The 9,737-nt window shown below is 34.6% G+C and overlaps 1 long non-coding RNA gene across 1 annotated transcript; it reads right to left on the bottom strand.

Moving 5' to 3' along the window:
* Positions 1-204: 204 nt before the first annotated feature.
* Positions 205-794, bottom strand: LOC136208685 (uncharacterized). The gene is made up of 2 exons (XR_010677232.1): positions 752-794; positions 205-434 (listed from the first exon to the last, which is right to left on the bottom strand). It is a non-coding gene; the product is annotated as an uncharacterized lncRNA (long non-coding RNA).
* Positions 795-9,737: the final 8,943 nt, after the last annotated feature.

Genomic DNA, 9,737 nt, shown 5'->3' with positions numbered 1-9,737 from the left:
ACACTCAATTTGAGTTTTAGTCAGAGCTTCAGGCTTGTTTTTGTGTCAATAATGATATGATCATCAAGCAATCAGATCCGATTCATGTCCATATATATAATGTTGTGGCTTGTGGATGTTGTGTAAGAAATGCAATAAACACCGTATGTTTCTGCACATTTTACTGCAATAAACAATGAAAATGAAAAACAAACAATGAAATAATTCAAAATGCAATTACTGTTTTATTAATTTGGTGTTAAGATATTATCAATCACATGGCGAAAAACACAAGCAAGTAAAGACGATGCGATGTATACTGAGGCATGTGCCATGGGCTGTACTTTTACGGTAAAAACACTGGTGGTCACAAACTTTCACGCATTCTTCCTCGCTCGTATATTCACCTCCCTTTTCTACGCAATCTTCTCCTTGCACCACTATTAACCCGGATGCTGCATCAATCAACGCTCATATATTATATTTTTATTTTAAATACAATTAATTAATATTATATTATTAAAAAAAGGAAAAACAATACACCTACAAGAAAAACATTAGTTAGGGACCAAAAATTCAGTCGTAATTCCATCCTTAAACGTAGTACTGACTGAATTTCATGAGTTAAGGACGGAATTTCTCGCTGGTTGGTAACTGGTCAATAACTATTTTTACCATTTGGTCGTAAACTTTGCGGGAAATACTACACAGTCGAAAGATGTCATCGATAAATTACGGACTAAATATACCGGAGAAAATGAGAAGAAAATACCTGAGAGAATGAGGAGTAGGATAAAAACTTTAGTGAAGGAAGCCATTTCTAATACTCTGATGAAATGGTGGGATAGAAGATATATATATAGAGTTGTGGATAATCACTTCAATTTTAAGAATAAATCTTACGAAAATCCAACAAAATCTGTCATTCAATTTATTTTTGGTATAAATATCAAATAATGTAAAACATTTCACTATTCTTGAGATTTTATTCCATTTTTACTATTTTTTGTCAAATTTTATTCAAATAATGGGCCAGTGTATATGGCAGTCTTTTTCTTTCCAGTTTTTAGCCAATCTTTGCAAATTTCTGAAATTGCCTATAATCTCTAAAAAGCTTGTTTGTTTGGCGCTTTGAAATTTAAAAGTGTCTAGATTGCCCTTTCAACTTGCATAAAATGTAATCAATTAATGGGACAATTACAAAACTAGCTCTATTTTAAAATCCATTAACGTTTTTAGCCTAGTTCTACAACTTTTTATAAATCTAGGCAGTTTCATTGTATTTGGACACTTTCCCATCAAACACATTCACCATTACTCATTCATCACACTTGCTCCACACTTTCCTTCTTCTCTTTTTTTTTTTCTTTCTATTTTTTACAACACTTTATACAACAATCAAGTGAACAATCCAAGAGCTAAAGCTTTGTTTATTCATGTAAGTATGGTGTTGGGTTTGACCTAGATTTCAATTTTAATCTCAATACAATATCATATGTTTTTAATATGATGTATATAAGATGTATATGTAAAATACAAACGAAAATAGTCTAGGGTTATGCATTTCGGACCCATTCAACCTATTGCATCTTTGTATTTTTTCAGATTTATCGTGAACGTTTTTGTGGGATTTCAGACTTTGTCGTATATGTCGCACCACGAAATAGTGCGACAATGGCCTGGTGGTTTAATGTTGTCGCATTTTTCGTATTTTTTAACGGTGCGACAGAATCCAGAAATATGAGCATGTCGTACCTGTCGCATTTTTTAGGGTGCGACACTCTCTCTTAGTATAAGTTTGTCGCCTTTGTTGCATTTTTTCAGGGTGCGACAGACTCTCTTAGGAAGCAGTGTCTGATGGGCGTAGGATCTAGGTGTGTAGAGCTTTTCTAATGATGACTTAAATGTGTATTGCGGTGAGTGTGCTATGAATATGGATGTGATCTTTTAAATGTTCTTAGCTCTACTAGACACTACGACTATTTAGGGGCAAGTGTACCCCGTCGTATCAAGTAATAATCCGGTTAAGATCGGGTATCGAATCCACGGGATTTATAATTACAAGTATTAGACGACTCGGTTTCGTATGTTATTTAAGCGGTAATTACTTTGGGGTTAAGTAAGACACAACTACACACTATTCCTCACTATTGGCGACACAGATTTATGTAGCTAAAACTCTATGAAGTGGGATGAATATGATAAGTTATAACCATGATAAATAATGACTCTAAATGTATACGGATAATAGTTTACTCTTGCAAAGACGACCAAGTGTAGTAGAACCGACCCGTGAAGCACTTAGACTACGTGATTCCTAGTCAAGGCGTGTCTAATGCGGGGGAATTAGAAACTAGGGCCCGTAAGTTCCGTGGCTTGTCAATTCCTACGGTTTCCGGTTTGTCAATTCCGGTAAGGCAACACCTATATAACTCCCTAAAGATAGCCCGAATGGCGGCGGTAATCGCGTTCTCCTACACAATAATCAATTATCAATATCAAAACAAGCAATAAACATTAACACATAAAGGGAAATAGAGATTATAAATCATAAATTATAAATATGGAAAGTGATTAGATGAAAAGTAGATGGTATGGGCCATTCTCAGTCATCAACACGCACCCCTCTGGAATGGTTGAAATCGAGGGGAAGGATGGGATCACCCATAAAGTAAACGGGCACCGTCTTAAGATTTATCTTGGCAAAGATAATTCGGACATGCAAGTTCTGCGCCTGCAGACAATCACGTATCCCCCGGCCGATCAGTAAGTTGTCTTCTCCACCCTAACTTTTTACACTTGTTCTTTATGGTTTGTGATGCAATGTTGGAACTTATTGCATATTTTTAGTGTGAGGAGGAGGGGTAGACAAACTTACAAAAATTGTATAAATTTTAAATTTTTGTTGCGTCGTGTCTAGTTTAGTTTTGCGTTTTTTGGGTTTTATTTATGTTTTGCATGTTTAGGACCTAAAACCGTGAACCTCCTTCGAATCTAAACTTCGTTATTTGTCCTTGAGGGCTGAGAACCGAATCTAAGATTGCATGACAACTAGTTTAGGTGTAGGACACAATCCCTGTATCTGTAAAAGCATGAGCTAAAGTTTGCATTTAGACCCTACTTTTGAAGAAATGCTAAAATCATTACTTAGGTAGATAACTTAAGAATTGAAGGCATGTGATGTTAAACTTGAGTTTGGGGAGAACTAGTAAACACAAAATTGAAATCCAAAGAATTGTGAGTTGAATTTGAGCCCAAGAGCGAACATCAAAAAGCTCTTTTTCTTGACATTTTTGTGTGAATGCTTTGACTTGTGGAAAGATTACAGATTTTGCACCTAATACTGTGTTGAACCTACATGCAATGATTTGAGATGGTAGACGATGAAATCAGCCTCATTAGAATTAACCCTTTTCTTTACCTTATTTTCTCTTTTTCATCCACTCTAGGAAGCCCCTTTGAGCCTATATTTTTTGTAGTTTGTAGATTTTTCTTTCGTCCTAACCCAATTTTTGCAAACCATCACTTGGTTTGTTACTTAACCCAGTTTTTGCAAAGCTCGAACTGAGCCTTTGTTTTCTTCTAGCGCTTTATCCTTGTTTATGGCATCATAGTAGCAAGCCAAAAGGCTAAGAAGTGATTGAGCAATGCTATCAAAAAAAAGGGGAAAAACAGAAAAAGAAAAGAAAAGAGACGAACAAAAGAAGGGGAGAACTTCATTCCTCAATTCTTAAAATCAAAACGTCTCAAGAAAAAAAAAAGAAATAATAATGAATAAAAAGCTCAGTCACTTCATATTTGCTAAAGCCATTTTAGCTTTGTTTTTCTAGCGCTAGAACTATTAACCCTTGTTGTACCTTTAACCCTCTAACCACATTACAACCCCAATTCGAGGCTGTTTTTGATATCATCGGAGTCATATAGCATAGTAGAGAAACTCGGATGAACGTGCAAAATCAACGTAATCCTAAGCAAGAACATAAGCCGAGAGTAAACACTTTAGCCACTAAAATTGTGTGAAATGAGTGAACTACCGATGGTGAGGTGTTTTACTTAGCGATCCCCTCAAGCTCGTTTAATTGAACATGTGTCCTTTTCCTTAAAACATATGACCTATGATAATTGAAATGCGGCTTTTGGATATCGTGTCTCTACACTGTATTTCCGAATGCATGTAATTACAGATGCTAGAAATTGTGTCAAGCACATAGTCAAACCGGGAGGTTTTCTAGCTTGCTTGTGATTGCGGGTTTAGTTTTTTTAGTTTACTTGGGGACAAGTAAAGTTTTAAGTGCGAGGAGGTTTGATAGGGGTCAAAAACCCCCTATCTTTGGGTACGGTTTTAGGACGGTTTTTAGCGTTATTTAGTTAATAAGCGAGCAATTCTCGCATTTAAATGCTTTTGTGTGAGTTAGTTAGAAATTGGAAAAGTTTTATTTACTTTTCGTTGTTTAGGCTCGTTTTATTATCAATTTAGGTAAATACGGCCAAAATGGCATGCATATTATTATTCCGTTATCTTTTGAAGCTAATTGGTCCGTCAAAAGTCGCACCAAACGAAGCGTTTGCTCAAATAAGCGATTGGCGGGTCAATTTAGCCTTGGACTAATGCTATCTGGTGTTTTTGTGCATGCGCAGGGATAAGTTCGGGCGAAAAACACACTTTTTGACATTCGGCGACCGCGTAGAGGCGTGCCGGGCAAGACTGCTTGACGAACTGGCCTATTTAGGCCAGCTCGCGGCGAGCTGGCCTTCGTAGGCCAGCTCGCCGAGCAGGCCCTCAGAGGCCTGCTCGGGCGAGCAGGACATGCCTGCTCGCGACGAGCAGTGCCTGCTCGGCGAGCAGACCTACGGGAATTGGTCAAAAAGACCAATTCCGCCCCCACGACTCCATGACCGGTCCCAGGACTTCTGATGCACGTTTTACGTATACGTGCATGTGAAGGCAAGTGTACCTTAGTCGTGTATCAAGTAATAAAGTGAAAGTAGAGTATCGTTCCCACGAGGATGGTGATTATAAGTACTAATCTGTTTGCTTACTATCTATTATTTAAACAACCGAAATGTAGAGTTTGTTGGACAACCAAGCTAAAACTTAAGCAAGAAATGAAATAAAAATTACACAAATTAAGTGAGAGATTACTTATAATAAAAGAAACTAAGGCTTCTAGCTTCACTTAACCTCTTTGCTTGGTAATAACATTTAACCCCTTTTAAGTTGTTTTATTCTTTTTAAGATGGCGATTTTTCTTATTAACTAATAGTTCTCGAGATTGGTTCTAAACTCTCGACTAATTACTTTCCCTTGGTCCGGCTCAAGTAATTAATTAAGAGAAGCATTAAGTTTTCTTATTTCCAAACCTTCGATTTATTACTTTCCCTTGGTCCGGCTCAAGTAATAAATCTAAGATTTGTAGCAAGATTAAATCTAAACCTTTTTAACCTACTTTACCTTGGTCCGGCTAAAGTGATTACTTAAGATTCAAGAAAAACCGCTCGAGTAATTAGTTCTAAACTTTCGATTAATTACTTTTCCTTGGTCCGACTCAAGTAATTAATCCAAAGAAGCATTAAGTTTTCTTATTTCCAAATCTTCGATTTATTACTTTCCCTTGGTCCGGCTCAAGTAATAAATTAAAGATTTGTAATAAGATTCATGAAAAACCTTGGAAAACCAATAAGCCACACTAAATGGTCATTAGGTCCAACTTATGAATTTCGATTAATCAATTAAATCACGGTCAATATAAATGATTAATTATATCCAAGTAGAGAGTTGGCCCATCTCCTACAAGCATTAAGAATAATAAGTTAGTTCTCCAAAAAGATAAAGATAACTTAAATAGGTTAAACGTAATTATCACATAATTAAGGTTAAGATCCACTTTTAGCCTTAGTTAAGAGGGGTTTAGCCCATCATTAGATTAAAACACATTTTAGAAAGATAGATAATAGAGTTCATATTAATAAAAGAGATTAAAGTTTAGAAGAAACCGTAGTGACGATTACCGAACGAACTTCTTCGGTAACTTGAAACTTACTTTTATTAGATGAACTTTTGCACAAAAAACACTCTAACAACAATAAGAACAACACAAACAACTGATTCTTAAGGATAAGAATCAACAAAATAACATTATAGAGGGAAGAATTAAGCCTGAGCTTGGTGTGTCTTCAAATGGCACCCAAGGCCTCCTTTTATAGTAAAATGATACACAAAATTCCAAAGACCAAGTCTCCTTATGGCCTCCCACTCCCTAATCTTCTGAATTTTGCATTTAAGAGAGAATGGTGGAAGACTTTGACAATTTAGGAGTTGAAATGTGTAAATGTGGGAAAGGAATCATAGGCTTCAACATGTTCATCAACTTGGATAATTTTCTGGGCTTGATACACTTCGAATTTGGAGAAACTATTATAAGTCACTTGTTCATCTTTCTCTTAGCTTTCCAATGCATTTTGAATCACCTCAATCCGAGTCCGTATGAGGGAGATACGTTAAAAATACGAAAATGTGTCAAATCTGTCCTAGTATGAACAATTGTACTTTTATTTTACAGCACACATCCACGACGAAGTGTACGCTGCTGTCACTAAAACTCTTTGTTTCTGGTCCCTTTTACTCCCGAGTTGTCGCCTTAAGCCCCGACTTGGTTATTTGTGCCGAAAACCTTGCGAAAGTGCCTAAAAAACACACAAAGTGGCTTAGATACATAAAATGAAGAAAATCTACAAAAGCCATTATTAAAATTTATTAAAATGGTACAAAATAACTAGTAATTAAATACTAAAAATGCTCTAAATTACGACGATAACAACACCCCCAAACTTAAGCTTTGCTTGTCCTCAAGCAAAGAAAAGCTGAAAACAAAATTTATCGTCGAATAAGTCAACGTAAAGTCAGGAATTATTTTAATCGAAAATGAGCAAAAAATCTATATTCAAATCTCGGACTATTTCTTTGGATAAAATGAATTGTTTTTACACTCTTATTTTCCAAACCGACATTTTTCATTATGTTGAATAAAATTGAACCAATTTAAACACCTCGCATGGAAGTCACTCTTACGCTCAAGTGTTTAGGGCATTAAATTTTCGCTCAAATCCGATAAAAACACTAACTATTAGAAATTGCATGGTCATCCAAATCTTTACCAAACACGACTGACTATAAACACGATCAAAAGGTCTTTAACGGGTTGTAACGTTGGTTGAAGGTAAAGGTATGAAGAAGGCGAGATTTTGTGGGTAGGTAAATTCACGGGCAATTATTTGATAGATTCACAAAAAAAAAAGATTGTCTTTCGGAAATTCAGAATTTTTGTAACGGAAATTCCTCTTTTATTTATATGATACTATATATTTTTATTTATATTTATATAGATTTTTTATTTCTTTTTATTTTTTATTTCTTTTTTGACTTTTGACTTTATATATAAATATCAATATGAATTGTATTTATATATATATATAGAAAGTATGAAATATACGAAAATAGAGAGGTATAACCGTTATATATCGGTAGAAGTGTTGGTCTGAATTTTGTGTTTATTGTGAATCACCATCTCAAGGATATTGGTTACTAATTACCCGTAAATTAAGGGGGGACAAAAATGATATTTATGAAGGGAATGCGGCTTGTAACGTGGTGAAACGAATGGAATGTCTAGGCTCAAAGGGGTGAACGACGGAGAATGCATTTAAGGTGGGCTACTATTTCGAGTTTGAAATGTGGGGGTAAAACAAGGAAGGCCTTAATCATGTCGTGTTTTGAGCTAGACGCATGAGGTTTTGACCGGTATTTGATGCAAATTTTCAAGTTTCGTGTAATTATGGAACACTCGTGAGAAAAAATGAAGCATTAGTGAATGCTTTTTAAATTAGGCTCAAAAACTCACTTTGGAAAGGTAATGTGTGCCAATTAACTCAATTTTATTCCTCAAAATGTAAATGTCGATTTGTTAAATACTGAGTGAAATCAAAAAATTACGTATTCAAAATAGTCCAAAATTTGTTTACAAAATTTAAGATTTTCAAATAAAATTTCATCCTATCAAAATTTAACATTTATTCTAGACAAAATTTTGTTTGATTTTCTTATTTGATCAAAGCAAAACTTTAGAATGGGGCTTTTATTCAAATTTATTTAACAAAAACATTTATTCAAAAGCTAAACAAAGATAGTAAAAATAAAGGGAAACATAAAAGTAGTAAAAATAAAATGCAAAATAACACAAAAGTAAAAATAAAGTGTAAAATAACACAACATTAAAATTAGACATACGTCACACACGATTGAAACAAAAGTACAAAAATAAAAATAACGTGCTATCCTTTACTCTCATCCCCCATTAGTGTAGTATTTAGTCTCGAAATGCGAAATAAAAACTAACGCTAAAGTAGAAAGTAAAGGATAGAAGGACTCCCTGTCTAAGGCAACTGTGAAAATTATAGTGTCTTGAGTGGATTGGAGGTAGAAATTAAATGCTTAGTGGAGGTTGTCGCTGGAAAAGTTGCCGAAGATAGAGGGAGCTGCAAAGGGAAGAAAAAGATCAATAGAAAAAAAATGATAAAAAGAAAAAGGAAGAAAGAGGGCAAAAAAATGAAAGAAAGAAAAAAAAGAAAAAAATAATAAAAAGAAAAAAAAATAAGGGGGGAAGGGGAGTGAGGAGTTCCAAGAGGTTTAGAAACCTCCTGGAACTTGGGCACCTCGTCGAAGTGCTAATGCACCTCGGCGAAGTGCTAATGCACCTCGGCGAGGTGCATTCTCACCTTGGCGAGGTGAGTACTCACCTCGCCTAGGTGAGTATTCCAGAGACTTTTGTCTTTGGAACATTACACTTTTTTTTTGTGTTTTTTTTTCATTTTTTTTACTTTATTTGTTTTATTTATATTTATTGATTATATATATATAATAAAAATAGAAAATTAAAGGAGTAAAAAAGTTAGAAATATCGGGTTGCCTCCCGACAAGCGCTAAGTTTAAAGTCGTTTAGCTCGATTTATACTTCCCTTTTTATGTAAACTCATGAAGTCGTATGAGGAATCCAAATTCTTTGATAAAAATCCTATAAATGCACATTGGATTATCATATTGGAGATAACTTAATAAAATCCACGATATAAATTTAAAAAAATTAAGTACGAGTTTCGATTTCTCCCTTTTTGACTCTCGTGATAAGTCATATAACACATAAAATGTTTGAGTCGGGATTATCTCGAACTCCTCTATCGTAGATTTTAAAATTTTCAACTCTTCTCTTTTGGTTGGACGGTCATTATTCTCCGTTAATATTGGCTCCAAAGAACTATCAAGAAAATTATCATGATGAGGCTCATTTGGAATAAATATTTCAATCCGATCATCTGAATCAAACTCTCTAATTGACATATCTGCAGTTAAATCAATTAGTAGACTGTGTTTAATGCAAACATCTCTTATTAAAGTATAGGAACTATCATATTGATTTTCTTTTGAAGAAATAAAATCAATCATTAGTTCCTCAATAGTCTTTTCTTCATCACCAATATGTTGTGGTGAATTTGGACCATCATGTTGATATTCGAACCATGAATTTTCAGGTTCGTCCTTCCAATTTGAGTAGAATGAGCTGAAAACTTTTTCTGTCGACGAATGTATTTTCCATGAAAAATCATTCATCGCCATCTCCCTACAAAAGAATCATAAAAAAAAGGTGCAGAAAAAAAAATCAAAATATTTACAAAAACGTTTAAATTAATAGAAGTTCGACTAGATT

The sequence above is a fragment of the Euphorbia lathyris genome, chromosome 10, assembly GCF_963576675.1.
Source record: "Euphorbia lathyris chromosome 10, ddEupLath1.1, whole genome shotgun sequence".
Classification (NCBI taxonomy): domain Eukaryota; kingdom Viridiplantae; phylum Streptophyta; class Magnoliopsida; order Malpighiales; family Euphorbiaceae; genus Euphorbia; species Euphorbia lathyris.
Note: the sequence above shows the minus strand (reverse complement) of the source record. Positions and strands in the feature narration are given on the sequence as shown.